The sequence below is a fragment of the Palaemon carinicauda genome, chromosome 43, assembly GCF_036898095.1.
Source record: "Palaemon carinicauda isolate YSFRI2023 chromosome 43, ASM3689809v2, whole genome shotgun sequence".
Lineage (NCBI taxonomy): Eukaryota > Metazoa > Arthropoda > Malacostraca > Decapoda > Palaemonidae > Palaemon > Palaemon carinicauda.
In genome coordinates this window covers 12,028,142-12,055,017 of record NC_090767.1, presented here as the reverse complement: position 1 = coordinate 12,055,017, position 26,876 = coordinate 12,028,142, and the positions used below count along the sequence as shown (strand labels likewise).

Genomic DNA, 26,876 nt, shown 5'->3' with positions numbered 1-26,876 from the left:
CTGTTGGAGGAGATTAGTTTCCTTGGCTCGTGCCTCATCGTAGCCCGGGCGAACACGAACTCCCTACAGGCTCTCTTCGCCCTGACGGAGCTGTAAAGATCCTTCGTCACAGTGGCCAGATGAGTCTTGATCACAACCATGAACATTTCATGGACCTTGGGTTCACTTGTCATCGTCTCAAAAGTGGACTGAAGAGACAAAGAGGCAGCCAGTCTTTCTTTTGTCTCGAGTTCTCTCCGCAAAAGAAAGCCAGACAGCTTAGAGAGGATCTCGCCGAACCGGCATCCGGCAAAATCCGCCTCCCACATCTGGACTGAGAAGGTAAGATGGACGTCCTTCCAGTCCTTGTTTTGCTTACTTAATCTTCCTTTCTAAAGGCCAGCACCAAGGGTTTACACTCCACCAGGGAGGGGAAAGGCTTGCCAGCCTCGACTGTTTTCAAAACCGCCGCAAACCCTTTCAGCGAAAAGGGGGAAGGCTCTGGCAGGAGAGGACACAAAGGAAGGGAGCCTCTTACTCAAATACAGCTACCTTTGAGTTCATGAAGCCCCTCTCTTTCATCGAAGATGAAAGCAAAGCATGAGCCTAGCATGGTCTATCACTACGACCTCCTCCGGCTCTGTCTCTTCCTTTGAAGCTGGTACCTCCCTCAACCGGACATAGCAGTCCGGATATGCCCCTGCAGTTACAATGCAGCTGCCTTCCCATTCTTCTCCCTCTGCCTTTGTTGGATCAAGCCAACAATGGAGGGAGGGCCTGCTCTACTGCGAGAGCAGACGATGTTGAGGGAGCAGGTTCAAGGACCTGAACCGGAGCAGCCGACATCTCTCGGCCTCTTCCGCTACCTTGTCCGGAGCTCGAACTTCATCCTGGCCTTCTGCCAGGAGGTCTTCCTCCAGACGTTCGGACACGTCTGACATCCTGTCGTCCAACTGGATGCTAAGCAAGGCGACCGCGACTTCAGCATCCACCGGGATCTGAATTAGGGGGACCTCCTCTTGAGGCTGGGGAATCACTGTAACAGTTGATGCCCTAGGGAAAAGGAAGCCCTCATCTTCTCACTTGGAAGATAAGGTCCAGAGGTGATCTTCTGAAAGCCCCTCACCCAGGTACGAAGCTTCTCCCTAGCTATATCCCTTGAATCCACCGTTCTAGGGGAGACAAAAACGGATTTTGAGCGAAGCGAAAAGCAAAAGCCTCAATAAATAGGTTAGTGCATACGAAACATACCTGAGGGACCCAATACCGGAGAACATCCGTGGAGACAGCGCATGCCACACGCCTCCTTCAAAACCATGTCCGCAGAAGTCCTACTGCGGACGTTGCAGAAAACACATCCGCACTACGGATGGTCCTCCTGTAAAGAGAAGAAATTTCCATGAGTATCAAGTGAACTACGTATCACTGGATATGCACAGTAGCATAACAAATCGGAAAGGAAAGACACATCCTTGTATTTCCCGCACAACCAATTGTTGTAGCCTTCCAGATAATAAAATCGTATGGTTAATCTATGCCAGATTAACCAATGGAAAATTTCCAAAGGAAATAGGTGTAGCTCCCGCCTAAGGAATGATTTTAAAATACCGGATAGTAGACAAGAAAGAACTCACTTTCTTATCTGTAAGGCCAACAGCAACGGGTCGTGCAAGACCACAAAGAATAAGGGAAAGACACATACTTGTGAATCCTACACAATCACCTGTGGAAGCCCACCAGCCATTAAAATCAAATGGTTAGTCTTTGCTAGAATAACCAAAGATCATATTTCCCGAGGGAAATTAGGTGTAGCTCACACCTAAGGTAAGATTTTACCATTCTGGCTAAAGATGAAAAGAATTCTCTTTTCATCCCTGTAAGGCAACACCAAGTGACTGCACAAGGCAACACAAGTAAGTTAGAAAAGACAGTGTTGTAACCTACTATATCATGGTCTCCCCTGGTAGAATACACCATACAGGGAAGAACTGATACAGTACATGAGGGTGGTGTGCCGGCCGGCTCTTGCCGGTCAGTACTCCCCCCCCCCCCCCTTTCCAAAGGTAGGTCTCAAGTATGCAACTTAGGATCACCCAGACGGGGGAGAACTCCAGTTCCTATGCCTGAACCGGTCGGTAGTGGTTGCCGGTCCGTAGCTACCCGGTTGGCACCCAGCTGCCGGCCATCACTCTTAGTGGCCGGCCAACCGAGCGATGTAGCAGGCCGGCCGGCAGCGGTGAGTAAACCCTGCCGGCTGGCATCCGAACCGGGTAGCGCCCGGCTGCCGGCCCCCACTCATAGCCCGGCAGGTGAGCAAGGAGACCGGCCAGCAAAGGCAAATAACCACCGCCGACCGACAGCAAGAGAACTAGCGAACACCCCCCTACCGACGGCCGGCCACTAGGCCGGCAGACGGCAAGGACAACACAAAAGAAGACAACAGAATGGGTGCCGGGCTCAGAGGCTATGTACCTCCACGCCCGACACCCGAAAGAGTGCCGAGAGGAAGGGGAGACACTAAGTCAGGCTTCCTAACCACTGCTTACTGAATCTACAGACGGCAGCGGTTGAGGGACCAAGGAAGGACCGGGCAGCACTCAAGGGATAGGGCCTCTGCCGGTCGGCACACTCTGCCGGCCGACAGGGGACCACGTCAGCTCCCCATCCTAACCTAGGCTAGGTACGGATGTGAGACGGCTGACACAAAGGAAAACGGAAAAAACAGAAGGGAAGGACAGAGGGTCCTGTCCAACCTTGCCTTGGTTAAGGATCATCCCCAACTAAGAAAGCCCATCTCAGCCAGGGAAAATCCAGGGAGGGAGGCCGGCACTACTGGCTGCCTCCCTAAAACCAAGGCAAGGAAGGAATTGCTAATCCGGAAAGGGAACATATCCCGAACCCGGAACAGCAAAGAGGACAAGTCTGAGGGGTCACCGAGCGAAGGGATCATAACTACAGAAACCCTCTAAGGTGATCAAAGGAGGATAAACCTCCTATGCCCGTGTCGGGCAGCAAGGGAGACTCTGCCCCACGCTAGACCAACACGGACTCAGACTAATACACTGCTGTACTGTCCTTCTCTGAACCAAACCAGTTGGAGCAGGAAGGTACAGTACTACTCCAGCCTAGTTATATTTGAAAATTAATTCAAACAAACCACTAGAGTTAAGCCTAAGGCTTAAGCAGAGGGAAAGGGTTTGCCCCTTCCCCGAAGAGAAGGGAGCAAACGGGGAAACAGACAATATTTTAATAGCCTAAGACAACCTAGCCTAGGCACTAAGAGAATCGATTACCTAAATCACCGAAACTCACTCCAATACTATCTTGGAAAATACTCGAAAAAGGCTTATATGTATAACGTTGCCTAACGCTTTAACAGTATAAAATCACACTTGGAAGACTAATTATCATGCAGGAAGTACAAGGGCCAACAACTAGGCTACGAAGACTAGTGTCGGTCAGCCTAGGCAAAACTTTCGCCAGGCGCTATACTAAAGCATCATAACAGCATTCCTAAATAAGCTAAGCAGCTAATTATTAAAGCAAAAGGGGCTGGAAACGTCGCTCTGCTAACCAAATAAATCCTATTCTAGCGAGCGACAGCGTCCAGGACGCCTCCAGCAGGCAACAGCTCTTGTATCAAAGATAACTCTTTTAATTACTTTAATTTTAATCAAGAGCCTACATTTATACATAAAAGAAATAGTACTCAACTTATCCGAAGCAGAAGAAGTTGGAGAAAGCATAATTAAAGAGTAAATCCAAGATTTTGGTAGAAACACAGGGAAAAAACACCGAGTTGTATAGCTACGCAAAAAGGAATGCAGATGGCGCCAGAATCGGCGCAGGGCACGCTTACAAAACGGGAGAAGAGAGGGCCTTACGAACGGCTCTCCGCTTTTCTTTCTCGTTTTCGTTTTCTTGCCATTTGACCCCTACGAAGTGTTAACTCTGTTCGGGGTACAGATTGCCATGTGGCGTGTCAAGAATACGTCCTCTGATTTATACGATATCCCTGGCTCTTTTATTAGGGATATTCACTCCAGGAGTTAGAATTCTGGGTACCTTAAGGTAAATTCTCTGGGAATATCGCCGTAGTTGTAATATACCCTAGGAAGCTACCTTAGAGGAACTTCCATCAGGACGACATGGCTTGAGCCCAAAAAGTGCTAGCTTTTTAAAAAAGAAAGATGAAAATAAGTATGACAAATTCGTAGATAATTTGTATTTTTCCTAACTATACAAACCTTAGCTATTTAACCCTGGATAGGTACGGTCCTCGGACACCCCTTTAAGGGTATACTCGGACGCGAACGACCCCGACGCCAAAAAAAATTCTTGAAAAATCAGTTTTTGCAGTAACCTCCTTTTTTCTTTTGCCAAAAAAAACTTCAATGAATGCTTAAAACAACTGTAAAGATAGATACTACTCATCTGCAGAAAAACTATTTATTATAAATAATTTTAAAAAATTAAGTAGAAAAAAAAAGACCTGACATAAAAATTCATAAAAAAAAAGTTTATACATATATACACAAATCCTTTTAGGAATTGATTCTTGAATGTTTAGGACACATCTTGATGTATTTTGGATGAAGTCAGACCCATGGAGGTGAAGATCTGAAATGAGAAAAAAAGGGTAACTTTTTTTGGCCAAAAAAAATTGTCCAAATTTCATGAATTTTTTTTGGTACCCAAATGAAATAGGAAGTGGCTAATTTTTTTAGGGAATAAACATATGTTATCCTAAAATAGAAATATGTAAAAAAATCTTCATTATTTTGTAAATTACATTTATATCAGGGGCCATATCTAAAGGTAATTTTTTGAGTACTTGGAAATTTCGTAAAAAAATACATATATTTAATATATAATATGATATTTATGCAGGTAAAAATATACCAAAATATCACAAATTCTATAGGGAACAAGAATATATATAGATAGGGCAGCTTACGCTTCGGATATGTCCACAAAATGGCCGCCAACCACACTGACTCAGACTCCCTAATCTGCCACTTGAAATGTAGGAAGGGTATGTCAATTTCAAGGTGTTATTTACTAATCTAATTATTATTGGATATGCATGAAAATTGTATGGTGGGTTGCTGGATAATTGTCGATTATTTTACGACTATAAAATTAAAATTCTGACCCAAAAAATTTTTTTTGAAGGGAAATAAAATCGAAAAAAAAAATGTAAAACAATATTTTAGCTAAAAAAATTTGATGATATTCAATCAAAAAAAAAGTAAACAAAATTTTCGGACAAATAAACATCTAGAGGAATCATTACTCTGTGATAGTTCCTTAGTACGTAGTAATTTTGAAAGAATTGGGAAAAAACGAAAAAATGGCAATCACCGGAAAATCGAACACATACCTATATATACGCCATATCTGGCTAAAAAAAAGATAGGCATGGGTAGCCAGATCATCTAGAAACACTTTCCAACACTATAAAAATATAAGTTTTGCGACACTACTTGCCAATTCCTTACGGTAACATGACTAAGCAAAAAAATGCAAAACAAATAAAAAGGGGCACTCGTGGAAAAATGGCCATTCTAATATACGGCATTTCAGAAAAAAAAAATTTCAGCCACGTGCTAGGCAAACCATCAAGGCATATTTTCCGACAAATAAACATATAAATGAAATATTACTTTGTGATAGTTCCTTAGTACGTAGTAATTTTGAAAGAAATGGGAAAAAACGAAAAAATGGCAATCACAGGAAAATCGAACACATACTTATATATACGCCATATCTGGCTAAAAAAAAAATAGGCATGGGTAGCCAGATCATCTAGAAACACTTTCCAACACTATAAAAATATAAGTTTTGCGACACTACTTGCCAATTCCTTACGGTAACATGACTAAGCAAAAAAATGCAAAACAAATAAAAAGGGGCACTCGAGGAAAAATGCCCAACATTCTAATATACGGCATCTCAGATAAAAAAAAAAGACATGCACGTGTTAGCCCAACCATCAAGGCACACTTTCTAACACATAAACATGAAAAAAAAATCAATAATATACGGCAATTCCTTACTACGTAGTAAATTTTTACAAATATTGAAAAAAAAACAGAAATTGGCAACCGCAGTTAAATACCCAATATACCAATAACTACGTCGTATCTGACAAAAACAAAATCACGCATGGGTAGCCAGATCATCTAGACACACTTTCCAACATTAAAAAAGCAAAAGTTTTACGACACTATTTCGCAATATCTTACGGAAAAATGACTTGGCAAAAAAATTTAAAAAAATTAAAAAGGGACACTCGCGGTAAAATGCCCGACATTCTAATATACGACATCTCAGATAAAAAAAAAGACATGCACGTGTTAGCCCAACCATCAAGGCACACTTTCTAACACATAAACATGAAAAAAAAATGAATAATATACGGCAATTCCTTACTACGTAGTAATTTTTACAAATATTGAAAAAAAAACAGAAATTGGTAACCGCAGTTAAATACCCAATATACCAATAACTACGTCGTATCTGACAAAAACAAAGTCATGCATGGGTAGCCAGATCATCTAGACACACTTTCCAACACTAAACAAGCAAAAGTTTTACGACACTATTTGGCAATATCTTACGGAAAAATGACTTGGCAAAAAAATGAAAAAAAATGAAAAAGGGGCACTCGCGGTAAAATGGTCCTCGTGGTGATGAACGACATTTTAACTAAAAAAAAAAAACATGCACATGGTAGCCAAACAATCCACCAAGACTTTCCACAACTGATAACCTATACAAGTTGCACCATTCTACGACAATTTCATAATACGTAATAACTTTGATAATTATGCAAACTACCTCAGAAGGGTAAACTCGGACGCGAACGACCCCGACGCGTCTCAGAAATCGGGGAAGGAGTACAGCTACAGCAATGCACATCTGGACACTACTAGAGCGTGTAGGGGAGACACCTCCTGCAGGTCGATCACCCACAAATTCAGTCACAGGGGTGAGTCACGTGAGAAAAACCTGTTTTTTTTTGACGCTCGGGGTCGCAAACGACCCACCGTACCTATCCAGGGTTAATAAGGGTTATTACTTTCGGCGTAGCTGAAATGATGAGCCATTAGAATTTTAACGAGGGTTTACTACTCCACCGCTAGTTAGCGGGGGGGTAGGGAGGGTAGCTTGCTACCCCCCTCCCCCTCAAACACACCTGTGCTTGAGCTTACTTTGCTTGGAGGTAGGACTTCACGGGGGATAGGGCTGGAGGGCAAGTTTGATTAAATAGCTAAGGTTTGTATAGTTAGGAGAAATACAAATTATCTATGAATTTGTCATTTGATCCGTAACTGAAATACAAACCACGCTATTTAATATGGGTGACTCAACCCTTAGGAAGGGTGGTAAGTCCCAGCAATTACTGGCTTTGGCTTTTGCCTGGGGACTCAATATTTGAGTGTGTAAGTACTCAGTAATAAAGAGTCCCTGAACCTCGCTAGCGTCTTGCTGTGCAAGTGCTGCGGCCTACATAAGTTGTGTGTGAAGGTATGCAGTGTGACACATCCTAGGAAGTTGACCTGTAGTCCTTTAGATGGAAACTTAGGATAGGACTCTCCCAATACCACCTCGTCAGGGTATGGGGACGTGTCGGTATTATCTTAATACTAGGAAAACAAGGAAACATGGTTTACCTGCAGTGGTTTGAGGTCAGCTGTGCAGAGAACCCAGGATGCTGCTTTCCCCAAGAGAGGGGAGGATGAAGAAAAGAGTAAGGGCCAGACAAATCTTTTCATTCATGCAGACTAAGACCGGGTAACAATGCCCTCAACCTTCTGCTACTTGTCCATTAAGGAGCCTGAGGTTTTAAACCAGCTGTTGTGCAGCCACCATGTGGAGGATTAATTTTATTTTAATTTATTTTTTCGTTTGCCAAATCAAGAGAGAGAGAGAGAGAGAGAGAGAGAGAGAGAGAGAGAGAGAGAGAGAGAGAGAGAGAGAGAGAGAGAGAGAGAGTGTGTGAGTGTGTTTATTTAAGTTTGTCAGAGAGAGAGAGAGAGAGAGAGAGAGAGAGAGAGAGAGAGAGAGAGAGAGAGAGAGAGAGAGAGAGAGAGTGTGTTTACAGTATTGGCTTTAGTTTTGTCACAGAGAGAGAGAGAGAGAGAGAGAGAGAGAGAGAGAGAGAGAGAGAGAGAGAGAGAAAGAGAGAGTGTTGTTTTAGTATTGTTAAATATAGACATTTTATTTGCTTTAGCTTTGTCATTAGAGAGAGAGAGAGAGAATTTAATGTGCTTAGTTTTGTTAGATCGCGCGTGCGCGAGAGAGTATGTGTGTATGTGCGTTTGTGTGTGCGTGTTTTGTGTGTCCGCGGTGCGCGCCGAAGAAAAAGGGTAATTAGCGAATGATTGTTTGAAGTTGGAAAGATTGTTGGTATATTTGAGGTTGTTTGTTTACATTATAGCTAGGATAGGGTGGTGATGAATGTCTTGGGCGAAAGCATTGGATCTCGAACGATAGAAGGAGTCGGTTCTGCATTTTTTTGTTCTTCGAAAGCCGGCTGTTTAGTGTTTTTATGTTCTGAGTAAGTACTGTTTTTATTTATTTTTGTTAGGCGCGTTCATGAGTGATAGAAAGTTTATTGTTTATCTTTGATTATAGTGCGATAGTTAAGTTAGTTAGGAGTGTTCATAAGTGTTTTTTTTTTATTTTGGCAGGCCGCGATTCCTCCTTTGGAGAGTTATTTTTGAATGCCAATCTTTAGTTGACGACCTGGCCTGTATTAGATTGTTTTAAGACTGCTCAGATTGATTTATTTGTTGACGACCCGGACCGAATTTACTTCTGATTGCTGTTGATGATGATGATACCGATGAGGATGATGATGATGATGATTACGCTCACGGACTAAATCAATGAAAACATTTTTGTATTGACTGAGTGTCAAGTGTTGCCATATTGTGGCGTTGCAACCGAGTTGTGGGGTTGGGCTATAAAAGGACTGTTGGCCCTTGTGTGGACAACGACGTCCACACATAAACAAATATTGGTTTTGGTGTGTCACGTGTGTGTGGATAAAGAGTTCCACTCATAAACAAATATTGGTTTTGGGTGTGGTAATTTTAAGTTGTTAGGGTTTTTTTTATTTGAATGGTGTTACAGTTGTATATTTAATATTGTTTATGATTCGTGATAAGTGTTTTTTTTGGTTTATGATTGCGTTTACTTTTAAGAATATAGTGTTAAGGTTATGTTTTGTTTTCATTTTCCTTCTGTCCAAGAGTCCAGTTTGAAGTAGAGTCAGGGGAAAGTTTGTATTGTGGGATATTGAGAAAGTAGGAGTGATCAAGGGTGTGGGGGGGTTGTGTTTGTTTACATCCCGCCACAACCATAGGGCCGATAGAGAACGTATCAAGCCTCCTGTGGGTCATGTCTTGCAGGTAGTGGGCTGTGAAGGTCGTCTGATGCTTCCACACCCCAGCCTGAAGAACCTGCGTCACTGAGAAATTCTTCTTGAAGGCCAGAGACATAGCTACGCCCCTGACATCATGTGCTCTAGGGCGACGTGACGGAGGAGGATCTGGATTCAGGGACAGATGGATCACCCTACGAATCCATGCCGAGATGGTGTTCTTGGTGACCCTCCTCTTAGTCCTCCCAGTGCTTACAAACAATGCCTGCACCTGGGGATGGACTGCAGTCGTTCTTTTGAGATATAGCCTCAGACTCCTTACTGGGCACAGTAGGAGATGGTCTGGGTCATCTGTTACAGAACGAAGACTCGAAATCTAGAAGGAGTCGAACCGAGGGTCCGGCACCCCCGGATTCTGAGTCTTAGCAATAAACTCAGGGACGAATTTGAACGTTACCTCCCCCAATCCCTTTGCATGGGCAATGTCATACGAGAGACCATGAAGTTGGCTGACTAGCTTGGCCGATGCCAAAGCTAGTAGGAACACCATCTTCCAAGTTAGGTGGCGATCTGAAGCCTGACGTAATGGTTCATAGGGAGGTCTCCTAAGAGACCTGAGAACTCGAACCACGTTCTATGGAGGTGGTCTCACTTCCGACTGAGGGCAGGTAAGTTCATAACTATGTATGAGTAAAGAAAGTCCTAGCGATGAAGAAATGTCCATTCCTTTCAGCCTGAAAGCTAGACTTTGAGCGATAGCCTTTCACTGCCGGGACTGAAAGGCGCAGTTCTTCCCGCAAATACACGAGGAACTTCGCTAATGTTGGAATAGTGGCATCGAGTGGAGAGATACCCCTTCCACGACACCAACCACAGAAGACTTTCCACTTTGCCTGGTAGACTGCTGCGGATGACTTTCGCAGATGTCCAGACATCCTGATAGCAACTTGCTGCAAAAATCCTCTCTCAGAGAGAAGATGCTGGACACTACGACTTTGTGGAAGATGTTGGCATGTGGTTTTTTGAGCAGATTGTGCTGTGGAGGGAGTTCTCTCGGTAGCTTCGTTAGGAGTTGCAAAAGGTCCGGGAACCATTCCGCGTGATGCCACAGCGGAGCTATGAGAGTCATTGAAAGATTGACAAATGTTCTGGTCTTGTTGAGTACCCTCCTCATCAGACAGAATGGGGGAAAGGCGTAAACATCGATGTTGTCCCACCATTGTTGGAAAGCATCTTGCCAGAGAGCCTTGGGGTCTGGGACTGGGGAGCAGTACAGCGGGAGCTTGAAGTTCAGAGCTGTTGCGAACAGACCCACAGTTGGAGAACCCCACAAAGTCAGGACTTTGTTGGCTACTAGATGATCAAAAGACCACTCGGTACTCACTATCTGAGACGCTCTGCTCAGATTGTCGGCGAGCACTTTCCTTTTGCCTGGAATGAAGCGTGCTGATAGTGGTATCGAGATGATTTCGGCCCATCTCAGTTTCTCTACTGCTAGATGGGATAGCTGCTGCGAAAAGGTACCTCCTTGGTTGTAGATGTAAGCCACTACTGTGGTGTTTGTCGCTCATCACCACCACAGAGTGACCCGCCAGGTATTGTTGGAACTGTTGAAGGGCCAGAAAGACGACCTTCATCTCTAGGAGATTTATATGGAGGTACTTTTCTGATTCTGACCACAGGCCTGAGGTCCTGTGGTGAAGTACGTGGGCCCCCACCCTTTCTTTGAAGCGTCCGAAAACAGCATCAAATCCGGGGGAGGACGAGAAGATCCACTCCTTTTCGTATGCTCTCGTCTATCACCCACCACTGGAGGTCTGTCAGTTTCGCAGGTCCCATAGGGATCAGGACGTCCAAGGAATCGTAACCTTGATTCCACTAAGACTTGAGTCGCCACTGGAGGGATCTCATCCTGAGGCGACCGTTGGGAACTAGACGAGCCAATAATGAAAGGTGACCGAGGAGACGTAACCACGATTGGGCTGGAAGCTCTTCTCATCTGAGGAAAGGATCTGCGACCCTCCTCAACCTTGCTATCCTGTCGTCTGATGGGAAGGCTTTGTGGAGATTGGTGTCTATAACCATGCCTAGATATACCAGTCTTTGAGTGGGAAGCAGAGAGGACTTCTCGAGATTTACCATGATCCCCAGATCCTGGCAAAGTCTCAGAAGTTTGTCCCAGTGTTGAAGAAGGGATGACACCAAGTCTGCTAGCATCAACCAGTCGTCCAGATAACGGAGGAGACGGATGACGATCCTGTGTGCCCACGAAGATATTAGGGTGAAAACACTGGTGAAAACATGTGGTGCTGTGGAGAGACCGAAGCACAGCACCTTGAACTGATACTCTTTGTTGTCTAGGCTGAATCTTAAGTACTTCCTTGAAGACGGATGGACTGGGATCTGGAAGTACGCGTCCTTTAGATCCAGTGTACACATGAAGTCTTGCGGTCTCACTGCTAGTCTGACTGTGTCCGCTGTCTCCATGCTGAACGGAGTTTGTTTGACAAACTTGTTCAGAGCTGAGAGGTCAATGACTGGTCTCCAGCCTCCAGACGCCTTCTTTACAAGAAAGTCGACTGAAGAAGCCTGGAAATTCGTCGAGGACCTCTTGGAGGGCGCCCTTCTTCAACAGGGTCTGGACTTCTACCCGAAGGGCTTGCCCCTTTGCTGATCCCATGGCAAGGGAGCTCAATGGCACTGGATTCGTTGTCAGGGGAGGTAGAGATGTTATGGACAGGACGCAATATCCTAGACTGATCACGGAGATTGTCCAGGAATCGGCCCCGAGTTGCTTCCACCTGTTTGAACAACTTTGTAGGCATCCCCCCACTGGTGGACATACAGGGGGACTGCCTATCCTAGCGTTTGTGGCCTCGGCTGCTCCCTCTAGGATTCTTGCCTCCCCTGGAGGACTTTTTGTCTTTCCTTCCTTTGACAGGAAAGGGCTTAGACACCACGGTCTTCGCTGCTGTCGTCGTTTTAGCGGTCTTGACTGGATGGGACTGCTGTGGTGCTGGAGGCTCATAGGGCTTAGATATTAAAGCCCTATGAAGGAGGGAGTCTTGATGAGACTTCTTCCACCTCTCAGTGGCCTGTTCCACATCCTTAGGCTCAAACAAGAAGAATCCCTCTAGAGAGGAATGTCTGAGCCTATTGATCTCGGTGCTAGGGACCTTCTGATGAAATCTCTCAGCTACTGCATCCCGACGTTTCAGAATGGTATTTGCCCACAAGTTCGAGACTTGGTGGGCCAGAAACTCGATCGTGCGAGTACCTGAGAGTAGAAAAGTCTCCATAGCTTTCCTGGTACGTTCTTTGGAGAAGTCCTCAGAACGTATCGGTACCCAAGGTTCCAAACCAGATATCGAGCCACGAAGTGGCTTTCATAGCACACTTCGCAACTTTCTCCTGGTTGAGGATCTCGGCTGCCGAGAATGAGACCTACCGGTTGGAGAGTCTCTCAAGAGGGACTTCCCTGATTAGCTCTTCCAGCAAGTGGTGAAGAGGAAGAGCTAAACAAGGCTCCTCAAGGATCTCAAAGTACCTCCTCTGCTGTACGCGAGGCGGTGGGAGGAGCTTGTTGGTGGCACCGGAAAGGTTGGAGGAGGACATCTCGGAGAGCTGTTGTGAGATCGTGTCCCTAGTACTCTTTACCCCTGAGACCAGGGCAGTGCTGCACTGGTCTTGGAGGGTTTCTGAGTACCAAAAGACCGTGTCTTTGCCCTCTCGAGGAGGGATCTCTGGGTCGGAAAACCCGTTGTTCTGACTTGCTGGTCTCCTCCTGTTGTGGGACTTGCACCGAAGTCTCCTTCTGTCCCCAAAGGCTCTTCTTGGAGAGAGTCGCGGACGTTCCTTGAGTGGCTAGCTGACTTCATCCTAGTCCTAATAGAAGACTTCGGCAATGTTTGGAGTCCTTAGATTCCTTCCTGGGAAGGATGTAGGACTCCAACATTGACGAGGGTGGCATGTTCCTTTCAATCCCCGACTGAGTAGACACCTCGGCAGAGGAGAGGTTTCCCCCATTGGTGCGAAGGGGGAAAGTCTCTCCTCTCGTGATTCCCCTGGGGACGGGAAATCTTCGTCCAAAAGGGAAGGAGAGGCAGTCTGGGGAAAAGAAGGAACCTGCCTCAAAGGTCTGCGTGGAGTCAGTTTCGCCCTTGGGGAAGTTACCGCGCCTGGAACTCCTCTTTTTCTCTTCAAAGGGGTAGAAGCAGCCATGGATCTGTGCCCTAATTCAGAGAAGACAGGCTTCAAAGCCTGCGTTACGGCTCTGATCAGTGCACCGAACCAGGGCTGTTGGCTGACAGATGCACTGTCAGACATACCCTTTGAAGGGACAGGAATTGAAGGATCCCTGGGAGGAGTTCTCATCATTGGTGGGCTCGCCTGTGATGGCTTTGGAATCCAGGACCCTTCTAGATGCTTCCCTTCTCCCACAATGCGCGGTGGTATGCGCTTGCGGGGAGGGGAATGGCGACCTTGCCGTGTATAGTTCAGCAGTCTCGCGTGCGGGAGGATATTGACGTTCGCGCGAGGGAGAATAATGGGGCTCGCGCGCAGGAGACTGCTGGCACACGCGGGAGACTGTGGGCGCAAGGGGGCACGCGCGGGAGACTGTTGGTACACGGGAGCGCGGGCGGGAGACTGTTGGTGCGTGTGTGCGGGAGACTGTTGGCGCGTAGGATCAATACGTTGAGTGCGCGGGTGAGCGGGTGAGAGTTCGCGCGTGCCTGTACCAGCCGTAGGGCCCGCGCGCAGGAGAAAGATCCCTAGCGGCGGGCGCACAGTTGAAACATGTGAGGCGTGTGGGCGCGCAATAGAACGTTGGCGCGAATCCGTTGGAGAAGATAGGCGAGCACGCGCGTATCCTCGCGGATGTGTGCGGGAGAAGGCTGGCGCGACGGCGCAAAGGCGAGCGCTAGCGCGATGGTACTAGTTGGCGCATGGGAGAAGCCAGCTTTGTTGACTTCCCAGCAGCGCCCAGATCAGTAGATCGTTGGTGCGCAGGAGAGTTAGCTGTTAGGCGCGTTCGAGCGCGGGCAGGAGACTGATGGCGCGCGGAAGAGCGCTGGCGCGTGGGAGAGCGCTGGCGCGTGGGAGAGCGCTGGCGCGTAGAAGAACGCGGGTACGCAGGAGGTTGATGGCGCGCAGGTGAGAGTTGGCGCGCAGCTGGGGGCGGGCGCGTAGGGGAATGTTTGCGCTTAGGCTCAGGCAAGACCTGGCGCGCAGGAAAACGTGGGCGTGTATGTGCATGAGGGCGTGCAGAGCGTGTGATGAAGCTATGCTCCTGTTGGGACGTGTGCGCATGTTGGCACATACACCCTTGATGCCCTGTGTTAGGGTTTAGAGTAGGGTCTGACGAGTTACTAAAGAGCGCTCGTCAGGTTTCGTTGGCGCATAGTGCGTATTTGGTTGGCGCGCCTTAGCGCGCTCAGGTGAAGCCTTGTTAGGCCTATGTAAAAAAGGTGACGGCAGGTCGGCAGGTCTGTCGGGTGAAAGGTCGACTTGTCCTTTACAAGGACGACCTTACACTGAAGGAGATCACGAATGATCTGAAGAAAGGTCCAGGACTAGTGCAGGAGCAGTGATAGATGCTTGGTCTCGAGGCTCCTCTGTGGTAGACTGCAACGAAGGTGATAAACCAAAGAGGCGCCTCCTCACCGCAGGTGCCCTCTGGGTGCCGTTGGGTCAGCAAGCTGACCTGCAGTCCTCCGAAGAGGAGTTTCTGTAAGTGAACTCCCCCGGGGGGAAGAAACACTAGCAGGAGAGACTGACGATGGACTTAGTTTCTCCCTCGTTGGTTGAACAGGAACGGGAGAAACTAAGCCGTCAGCCACCGTAGGGTTTGGAGAGGCAGAGGTGATGGGTGATACTGCATTGGATACCTCTGACACTACAACGTCGACAAGAGACAGAGGATCAACCTCTGACGGTGACGGCGATTGCTTGACAGCGGCACCCAATCGGATGTAGTTAAGCAAAACCTCCTTGGAGAGCGAACCCGTAAGCCCCAAGGAGGACCAAAGCTGAAATAAGGTTAGTGACATATCCTCCCTCGGGAGAGAGGTGGAGCTGCTTCGCTAGGGGAAGCAACGTCATCTCTCGAGCCCCGAGGTTGGTAAACATTACATCGGTCTACGCTACCACTCGACGGTCTCTCGAAAGAGACCGACCGAGTGGGAGCTTCGGAGGAGGTTAGGGCAACGGAAGAAGAGTCCTTGGGTTTTTCTCCTTTCAAAGAAACCTTCGAAGGAGAAATATCCCGTTTGGACTTCTTTTTCCGTCGTCGCGAAAACCTCTCCCACTGGGAGGTAGACCACTCCCTACACTCACCACACTTATTAGTTGTATCACACCGCTGGCCCCTACAATAAGGAAAAAGGGTGTGAGGGTCCGTCTCGACTGCCGACATAAACGTACCACAAGGGCGGTCGGGTAATCCAGGACACTTGCACATGATAGCAGAGGCCAACTTCACAAACACACCTAAAGAAGAGAAAGCAAAAATGCATTAATGGCTGTCAGAGAGGCGAGGGTGTGAGCGGACACGTCCGACTACTACCCGAGCCGAGAGCAAAGTGGGCTCAAGCACAGGTGTGTGTGAGGGGGGGTAGCAAGCTACCCTCCCTAACCCCCGCTAACTAGCGGTGTGGGTAGTAAACCCTTGTTAAAAAATAATGGCTCGTCACTTCAGCTACGCCGAAAGTAATACCCCTATTAAATAGCGTGGTTTGTATTCCAGTTACGGAACAAATTAGAAGCGCAAGAGAATCTGAGGAGACACGACTCACCTTAGAGACCATGTAGATGACAAGGGAGTAAACCCCATCACTAACATCTCTTGGAACAACAGGCCTTCTCTCTTCAGACTTCTTCTAAAATGGCCCAGAGGAGGAGGAATGGCCAGAGACATTAGCCAGCTGATCTTGACTGACGCAAACCAGACCTGTCATCGACGCCTTCCGGGACGCTACCCGTTCTTGCGTACGCAGCAGCGGCCATCCACGATGGACGTGACAACGACCAATGTACCATCTTGTACGGGAACAGGTAAAGCCAGGACGGGCTGGAAATAATGAGTCTGAATAATACGTAGTTTCTATTAGAGATTAATAATCGTTACGGATGAAAACATAATCTTTTGCTCAACTATCAATCAATCTCAAACAAAGCTCACTGAAACCAAAATTGAAAATAATTCCAAAAACAGAACACAGATGATAATGGGGACATTTTTTCCAGCAACCAAAAGGTAGTCTCAAAAATACATAAAAACGAAATTCATAATCGACCAATGATAAAATATAACAAATCTTAAAAGTAATTTGTATTTTTCCTATTCATAAAAACCTGAGTCCAATTTGGGAGATCACTTTGGCGCGAGCTGGAATCAGTTGTTGAAGTGGATAACGAGCATCGCAAAGCCCCTCCCCTTCCACAGATGCTTCTCTATTCAATCTTGCTGCTTCAACCCAGGACTCAGAGGGACGGTTTGTTCCCCCGTGACATACAAACCCTCGTCCATTGCTTCCGGAGACTCACTGCCTGCTTGGATGGTCAGATGGCCCCTCAGAACCCCCTGGAGGATTCTGTATCTTCCCTGAATGTCTTCAAGGCTTGTTCTGTGGAGAAGCAAAGCAGAAACACTATGGCCTATCCGTTTATCGTAGGTATGACAAACTGATAGGTCCCAGGACGTACCTATTTCTATTTTGTACCAAATCAAAGAGACCCTTCCCCAAGATGACATATCAGCCAGAGTCCAACACCAGGAAAATGAGTAATGGGTTGGTATTAGATTTGCCATCTCAAAACTCACATGAAGAATGGGGAGATTTACCTCTTTGGTTACACAGAAGTTAGAAGTGCAACTCACCAGCATCTTGTCTGACCAGCTTGCAGCACTTCAATCGCTGACCCCATGAGAGAGGCAGAGAAAGGAGGAGAAGAGCCAGTTATACTACATTCATTTCCAGCTTCTGTTAAAATGATACCATAGATGAGATGCAATCTGTCCTCATAAGGGAGCTGGGCTTGCTATACAACGGTTTGAACAGCCACCACAGATCCAAGTATCAAGAACTCAAGAGACTTGCGGATACATACTCTCATGTAAAAGGATGTGAAGGTGGTCTGCCTTCCCTGACACCTGCCTTCCTCACCTGACCCACTGACTGGTTTCTTTTGAAAGTACGGAGAGTTGGGGCAATACCCTTGACTTCATCAGCCAGAGAGTGAGCTCTCTGTTGAGGCTCATGAAGCCAGAAAGACACCGTGTTCCCTGACAGCTCTTTCTTAGATCAGCCAAACCCATCGAAGAGATTCCTACACTCCGGCCTGAGGTGTGGGGTTCTCTTCATACAACACCCGAGAGACCTTACGGAATACGAGATCCTCTCGTCTTCCTCACCGCCTGACACCTCCGGGGGGGAGGGGATGGAGGATTCACACCTGGGGTCCTAGGCCGCTAGATTCTTTATCTTTGCCCCAAAATTGGGCACAAAACTAAAGGAGACCTCCTTGGCTACGTAAGAAATACCGCGCAACTCGCTCACTCCCTTAGTCGACAGTAAGGATGGTAGGAAGAATGTCTTGAGGGTCCGATCCATTTCTGATTCTGTCCTCTTCAAAGGTTCGAATGGGGTACGCGTAAGAAACCTGATTACCAGGGTCACATCCCACTACAGGGGCCTAAGATCCCAGGGTGGGCAAGATTGTTTGAAGCTCCTCACGAGCATTGACAGCTCCTAAAAAGCCCAGAGGATTAAATCTTCCAGTGGATACACCACACTCTAGGCCTAGAGGTAACCTTTGACGGCTGCAACTGAGAGATGTTTTTCCCGATGAAGGAAGACGAAGAAATCCCTTTCTACGACACCAATCACAGGAGATGGCCCACTTAGCCTGGTAGACAGATGCAGTGGACCTCTGGAGATAACTAGACATCTTATGTGTAATGCCTTGTGAAAAGCCTTTCGCTCAAAGGAGATGCTCAACAGTGAAGAGATAAAGACTCCAAGGGCGAGTGGTAACTGCACAGGTGCGGCTGACAAAGAAGAGGTGGCCATAAGGGTAGTTCTCTTGGGACCTCAACCAGAAGAGCCGGCAGATCATGATACAACTTGGCCTGTCGCCATCTTGGAGCCACCAATCTCATTCTGATTCCTGTCATAATCAACACCCTATTGATTACTGGCCTAATCAGGGTGAATGGGGGAAAGGTGTAAATGTCCATGTGATCCCAGAGGTGTTGCCAGGCTTCTTCAAACACTGCCCAAGGATCACAAACAGGTTGATCCCCAGTGAACCCCACCGAGCAAGAAGCCTTTCCTTCACGAGAGGCTGTAGAGACCACTCTGCTCCTGCAGCCTGGCCCTGATGGCTGAATGTGTGGACTAGGTCATTCATCTTGCCCAGAATGCACCTTGCTGACAATGCTACAGTGTCAAACCCTGCCCAAATAAGCATCTGCTTCACGAACTTGCAGAGGGGAGCGCTAGAACATGCCTTCTTACTCGCTGATGTAGGCCATTACAGCGACTACCAAGTGCTTCCTCAAACTTTCTTGGAACACTTGCAGACAGAGGAAAGACACTCGCATCTCGAGGACGTTGATGTGCAGATGCCTGTATTCCTTTGACCACACTCCTGATACAAAGACAGATGAAGGTTTGGACTTAAGAAGTCGAGTGGCACTTCCTGATGAGGATTTTTCTTGTCGAGCCACAAGGCAAGATCGTTTCGGACCTCCTGTGATACCGGCGCAAGATGTAACGGGAGATGATTGCTTGCTACCCAGTGATCCTTCAGGCACTACTGAAGGGATATCTGGTGGAAAAACCCTAGGAAAATAATCTATCGTCTATGGGAAAAAGTCTCGCTGCTGCCGAGTCTATCGGCATGCCCAGGTACTTCACACCCTCTGCTTGGGTATGACATTTCAACTTTTCCCAGTTTACCCCAATCCCCAGATCATGGCAAAGCGCAAAAAGTCGATCTCGATTCTAAAGCAACTGTCTCTTTGAAGAGGGCAGGATCAATCAGTCGTTGAGATACACACACAGTCTGAAAAATAGTCATTGAGGGAGAAATGGAGGTACTTCCAAGAAGTCAGATGAACAGGCAGTTGAAAGTATGCATCTTTCAGATCTACGGAAAGCCTGAAGTCTTCCTCTCTGATGGAAGACACCACAGACCTTACTTTTTCCATCCTGAACTTAAGTGACCATCAACTCAGCACTCAATAAGGACATACCTTCAGCCTTGAGTCTCTATAAAGGGAGGGCCCCCTTCAGAGTGGAAACTCCGGCTAAGACGTGGCATTCTTTGACATAAAAAAACTTCCGTAGCCTAGAGAGCAAGATCCTGTTATCTTGTTGGACCTGCTTGAACCAAACAAATTTCCAGATCCACAGATCTGACTATCCACCTGGTCCAATGCAAGGCCAACCAGGGCTTCGATTCAAGAGGGCCACCGAAATGCCGATAGACAACCGATGTCCTCCCCGCTGGTGGAACCACCGTAGCCTCCCCCTGTTACATTCGCGATGAGTGCCATGACCTCCAGGAAAGAACTCTCCAACTCAGGGTAGGCAGCCTCCGTGGGCATCAAACCGCAGGCCAACATCCCCACGACCTCCTGCCCTGGAGTGCTGTCGTCCGCTGCAGCGAAGGAAGGTGGTGCCACATGCTACGGAGTCTGCTTCTTCTCATGATTACATCTATTCCATCCCAAGGACAGAACCAGGCACATAATTTGGAGAAGACAAAGGCCTGGCAAGCACAGGGCCATGGAAGGAGAACTCCGGCACGGGACAGCGTGGCGCTAGACTCAGGACACAGTAAACCCAGCACCACAGGTCAGGGTTGAAGGACACGAATGGTATCGTGTCCATGGGCACAATAAAAAAGCCCTTCGACCCACATTCTCCACAAAACCTCTACCATGTCATCAAATGGTGCCACCTTCTCTTCCCAAAGTAAGTCTATGCAAAAGCAGGAAGCCGCAACAACTTTCTCATCATGCCTGAAAACAGACCAAAAGACAAGCTCCCATCTGTTCCGGCCGACTACCGGAGTAGACGGATCAGCAAAGGCTACCCGGCCCTCTAGCCTCGCTACTGGTGTTGTTGGAGTGACAGGGGTTGACAGCATAACCCACCAGGGCACAGCTACTGGGCTACCAGAATGGCCAGTACCATTACCATGGCTCTGCGGGAACCACACGGGTACCATCCACCTATCCCAAGAGAGAGGTCGTGTCCTCGGGGATCAAGTCCCCACGACTACAACTGGCTTGCCTGGACTTTTGTTACCCCTTCCATAGCAAAGTGGAACAGTCAGGAAATGAATTATCCAAAGGAATAAATAAAAAAGATAGAGTCAACAGCAGGAGAGAGGTAAGAACAGCAGCATCTACATCAACCCTTGATGTGGCCAAAGCCAAATTGACCTTGACATAGTCAGACGAGCGAGTGAGTGAGTTCCCTTACCGGTCTGTTATTACCAAACTGAGTTGTTAATGATCCAATAGAGATCTCACCTTTGGCAGAGACAATACTTTTGATGAAAAAGATGAAAGGTTTGTATAACCTCAAGAACAATATGCCTCATGTAATATACCACAAAATGACCAGATGTTCTCACGAAACAAACTCCTTAACTTGCAGAGACATTTAGCCCATGAGTGTAGGTTGTAAGGTAGATATTGTAAAGGACAAATTTGGAAATAATTTCTATTTATTATTATTATTATTATTATTATTATCACTAGCCAAGCTACAACTCTAGTTGGAAAAGCAAGATGCTACAAGCCCAAGGGCTCCAACAGGGAAAAATAGCCCAGTGAGGAAAGGAAATAAGGAAATAAATAAATGATGAGAATAAATTAACAATATATCATTCTAAAAACAGTAACAGCGTCAAAACAGATATGTCCTATATAAACTATTAACAATGTCAAAAACAGATATGTCATATATAAACAATAAAAAGACTATACAAACATTGAGCTCTTTACAGTGGATACTATTTCAGTGAATGCTGAAAACTAGCCAATAAACTTTTTAGACAGGTACAGTACAGTAAAACTACCCACCACTAGTTACGGGGGGGGGTAGTAGCAGGGGTGGATTAGTCGCCCTGCTCACACACTCACTAGTTAAGTAACGTCACTTTTTAATTGCAGGCAGGACTTTCCGGATGTGTGAACAGGTGAGGGGATACTCTAAGAATGTCCTCTTGGAGAACTTCCATTCTTCCACTTATAAAAGCTCGCACATGCACAGGAGAGAGTGCGAGCAGAAAAGGGAGCGTGCAAGGAGTACGCACAAATAGTTGAGGGCAAGCTCCTGTAGGAGTGCAAGTGTGCACAGTAGCTTGTAGTGGGCGCGAATCCCAGCCTCGGGTGAATGGACGAGGGTGCGCTCATGTTCATTGTCTTCTCTCTGTCTTTGGTGAAGGAAAAAGAAAAAGTAAGCATTATGTAACTCCAATTGATCAGTCTTCTTGAACTTCCTAGTTCATAGATGGAAAATGAAGGTTGGGGACCCTTCATCTCGACCTACAGAGAGAAGAGACGAAGGAGAGAGATTGAGGCAAAAGAGGAGGAGAAACTTGCAGCTCTCCTTGAAGGGTTGTTCAGGCTGACGACGATGCTCCAGCTGGGGAGGAAAAAAAAAAAAACCACAACAACAACAACAACAGCAACAACGGCACAATCAGGTAAACGTTCAGGAATGGGAAGACAGAAAAGGAAAGAAGTTGGCAGCAAAAACTTTTTCCTTTAACGGATCACATCGATACTAATGACTTCCAATATTCTTAGGATTACGTTGTCAAAGAAAAGAAAAACTGTCTAGAGGGAACAACAAAGTGGAATCAGCCGAATAAACCGACAACTAATACTGCTACAGTTATCAAGAAACTGCTAAACGTTTCTTTTTCCAGAAAACCCTCGCAGAATACGATTGTCCAACCAATTATCCAGAGGATTAAAACAGCCAGTAGAGAGCCCCAGAACCAATTATCATTATTATTACTAGCTAAGCTATATTATTATTATTATTATTATTACTTACTAAGCTACAACCCTAGTTGGAAAAGCAGTATGCTATAAGCCCAGGGGCTCCAACAGGGAAAATAGCTCAGTGCGGAAAGGAAAAAAGGAAAATAAAATATTCTAAGAAGAGTAACAACAATAAATATCTCCTATATAAACTATAAAAACTTTAACAAAACAAGAGGAAGAGAATTAAGATAGGAGAGTGTGCTCGAGTGTACCCTCAAGCAAGAGAACTTTAACCCAAGACAGTGAAAGGCCATGGTACAGAGGCTATGGCACTACCCAAGACTAGAGAACAGTGGTTTGATTTTGGAGTGTCCTTCTCCTAGAAGAGCTGCTTACCATAGCTAAAGAGTCTCTTCTACCCTTACCAAGAGGAAAGTGGCACTGAACAATTACAGTGCAGTAACCCCTTGGGTGATGAAGAATTGTTTGGTAATCTGTGTTGTCAGGTGTATGAGGATAGAGGAGAATATGTAAAGAATATGCCAGACTATTCAGTGTGTATGTAGGCAAAGGGAAAATGAACCGTAACCAGAGAGGAGGATCCAATGTAGTACTGTCTGGCCAGTCAAAAGACCCCATAACTCTCTAGCGGTAGTATCTCAACGGGTGGCTGGTGCCCTGGCCAACCTACTACCTACAAATAACCCTAGTTGGAAAAGCATGATGCTATAAGCCCAAGGCCTTCAACGAGGAAAAGTAACCCAGTAAGGAAAGGAAATAGATAAACTACAAGAGAAGTAATAAACAATCAAAATAAAATACTTTAAGAACAGTAACAACATTAAATTAGATCTCTCATGAATAACCTATGAAAACTTCAAAACAACAAAAGGAAGAGAAATAAGATAGAATAGTATGCTGGTGTACCCTCAAGCAAGAGAACTCTAACTCAAAATAGTGGAAGACCATGGTAAGGAGACAGTAGCACTACCCAAGACTAGAGAACAATGGTTTGATTTTGGAGTATCCTTCACCCTAGAAGAGCTGCTTACCATGTGTAGTCTCTTCTAACTTTACAGAGAGGAAAGTATCCCTTGAGTAACTACAGCTATTGAAAACAAAGTGAAAGCCCAGTGGTGTATGTCAGGTTGGTAGGGTCTCCTTGCCAATAGGCAGTAACTAGCGCCACCTAGGTAAAGTTCTAACAACTAAATACAGCTTCACTGAAAGCGTATTCCTATCAAAGGATCAGGGTTTGCGTTTGCGAAGGAACAAATACTCGGTCGATTCGCATTTCATTTTGCACTTATTTAAATCATTTCTCATTTCTTCCTTTTGAAAGTTCTCCGGTCTTAAGTTATAAGTAAACATCTGTTTCCAAATAGACTTAAACACTTCTAAACATCGGTACTTACTTTTCCTGCTCCTCGTAGTATTCCCGTTTGTCTGCCACGCTTGTCGCGGCCATGGCTAAAGTCTCCGCTTCTGACGGGACAAGAACTTCCCCTCGGGTAAAGGATGATCTTTCTGAGGCGAGAATTTACGAGTACGGATAACAGAATCACTCTGGCTTAATTCTCCCTTATCTGGAAAGAAACAATAATGAACAATAGGAATATTATCTTCGGTTATTATTTTCATAAATTTTTTGTAACATTAACATGCGATGAAAAGTGCCATTTACCCTAATCTATACTGTCATATAAGCAACACTTCATACTATATTTTCCTACCTGTAATACAATTCAGAATTACTATATAAATACAATACAGAACTGGAAAAATGAGGACTGTAATACAATATTCCTAATAATTTTAATTAAGGGCTCCTTGTTTATTTAATGGAACTTTGAACAATTTTAACGAAAATACTCGAGGGAAACCCAACTTTTTCAAATTATATCCATTTTAAAACTAGGATCTTTGTAGTTGGTTAGAACGGACTCTGTGTAAAATTGTTAAAATTATAGATCAAGTCAGAAAATTATTTTATTTCATTCTTTAATGTCCTGATCTCAGCGACTAGAGAAGGAAAATAATAGAACTACAGAAGAGAAAAAGGAAAAGAGGAGGAAAAGAAGAAGATATTAGGAAACATTCTGTTTAAGGAAGAAGGAATATAGGAAGGAAAAGAATATATATACCAAGTGTGGAAAAAACGAGAGAAGAAAATAAAAGAACTAGATTAGAGAAGACAAGTAAGGAGGTGCCAATGGAAAGGCAAATCCCTCTGTCCAGCAACGGATCGGAACGGATAGAGAATATAGGTTTTCCAGTAGTAAATAATGTGCTCCATCCGAAACTGAAGTTCATTGTTAAATTGCATAAGTAATGACTAAAAAAAACCTTATTAAAAAAGGGAAACAGGTCCACATATAAAGAGGGAAACAGGGGCCTTTGTATATCAGCGGCCAGTTCCTCTCAGGTGCATAGAAATGGGAATTTTCTTCCCATTTTCTAGTCGTTTGTAAGATGTGGACGTTGTACAATATAAACTGTGTCCATTTTTCTGCAGAACCTCTACACGAGAACACCACATAACCTAACCTAATAGCCATGTCCTTACCTACTTAGGGGAGGGCTAATGACCCCTGCAAACCCCTTTAAACTACCGTCATTATACATACACCCAGGAAAACAAACACCACATAACCCGAGGTTCCGCAACCTAACCTAACCTAGGAGCCATGTTTTTACCTACTTACCTATGGGGGAGGTTGTGACCCCCTTAGGACTCTAGTATCCTCAGTTTAACATAATACAAAAGCCTCACTAAATATCCTATTTCATAAATTGTAAATCAATCTTCCTAATGTCATATTTCAAAGATATATAATATTTTCCTCATAAATAAAATTGATTCATTATTATTACTAGCTACGCTACAACCCTAATTGGAAAGTCAGGATGCTATAAGACTCATAAGGGCCCCATTAAGAAAAAATAGCCCAGTGAGGAAAGGAAACAAGGAAAATAATAACAGACGTTTAAGAACAATAACAATAATAAAATAATTCTTTCGTATATAAACTATAAAAACTTCAAAATAACGAGAGGAAAAGAAACTAGATAAAATAGTCAAAAGTCGTAAAAAATATGTAGTTGCCTTCACTAATTCCGGTATACTTCACGACAAGCTCAGGAGACGTCAGTGTGCCAGAATTAGTGAAGGCCAACTGTACATAGCTTAAACTAGCCTTGTTTCGACTAACATCACCAGCTCACATATAGTAGAAGGGTGTGGTCTAAATCACCATCACTTTAGACATAACAATTAGACAGAAAAACGTTAAAACTGACCTGTACCAGGAAGTTACAGCCATGAAATGACGTACAGGAGTTTTCCCGTGTCTGTAACGATACAGGAAGTTACAGGAAAGTGACGTAATTCGTTAAAATAGGCTTCGTACCGTTATCGCATTTCGCCGAGTCACTCTGATTACTGTTATTGTTTCTCAGCTGATCGCTGGCGTTCCAGCGAGTGAAACGAGCAGTGTTCTTTTTCACTATTTCTTCTAATTAATATATATTTTGTAATGCTTTTGATAAAATTATTAATTTTAATATTTAATTAATATTAATGCTTATTTTTGGCTATCAATTTCACATATATTATGTTATTTACGCTTATTATTTTAACGAGATAGAACTGTTCTTTTTAATTTATCTTCTAATTGTTATATATATTTTGTAGTTATTTCAATACAATTATATTTATTAACATCTAATTAATATTATTTCTTGTTTTTAGCTATTAATTTCACTTATATTATGTTTATTTAGGCTTATTTTTAAGGGTAGACCTGATGTTCAAGCGAGTGAACTAGCAATAAGTGTTCTTTTTAATGATTTCTTCCAATAAATATTTATCTTATAATGCTTTCAATAAAATCATATATTTTAATATCTAATTAATATTAATGCTTGGTTTTTATTATGAATTTCACATATATATTGTTTATTTAAGCTTATTGTATAAGGATGGTCTTGCTTGCATTCCACCAAGTTAACGAGCTGGAAGTGTTATTTTTAATTTCTTTCAATAGATATATTCAATTTGTAATTCTCTTGATAAAATTACATCCTATATGATCCAATTAATATATAAGTTTGTTTTTATCGTCACATTTATAGAAAATAACTTCATTTGATCATAATACTATATAACCAATAAGTTTTTATTTCTGGAGACGTTTGCTGTAAAAGATTTTTTTAAATAAGATTACTTTAACGTTCTAAATCTATTTCATATTTTATACTAAAAATTAGAAAATTTATTCTTCAATATTATTATATAAATTTTTTATAGTCCTTTATTACGAAATTGAGTAAATATTATTAAAACCGTTTACTTTATATACATAAATAATATTGTACATTATTTTGATAATATACAGAACAATTTGAATAAAATAGTAATTTATATGATTTTTTTATATAATATACATTTATTTTATCGATAGAAATGCAACAAAACTACTTAAAAAATAT

At 44.6% G+C, this 26,876-nt stretch overlaps 1 long non-coding RNA gene across 4 annotated transcripts in view; it reads right to left on the bottom strand.

The window, feature by feature from the left end:
* LOC137633444 (uncharacterized) overlaps positions 1-25,870 on the bottom strand; it is a 58,361-nt gene extending 32,491 nt beyond the window's left edge. For 2 of the 4 annotated variants that reach the window (XR_011042222.1, XR_011042221.1), the window contains exons 1-3: positions 25,686-25,869; positions 23,801-23,971; positions 16,168-16,442 (exon numbers count right to left, since the gene is read on the bottom strand). This is a non-coding gene — a long non-coding RNA (uncharacterized lncRNA). Of the gene's footprint in view, positions 1-16,167; positions 16,443-23,800; positions 23,972-25,685 lie in introns of all 4 variants that reach the window. The other 2 variants (XR_011042220.1, XR_011042223.1) reach the window with 2 other exon arrangements.
* Positions 25,871-26,876: the final 1,006 nt, after the last annotated feature.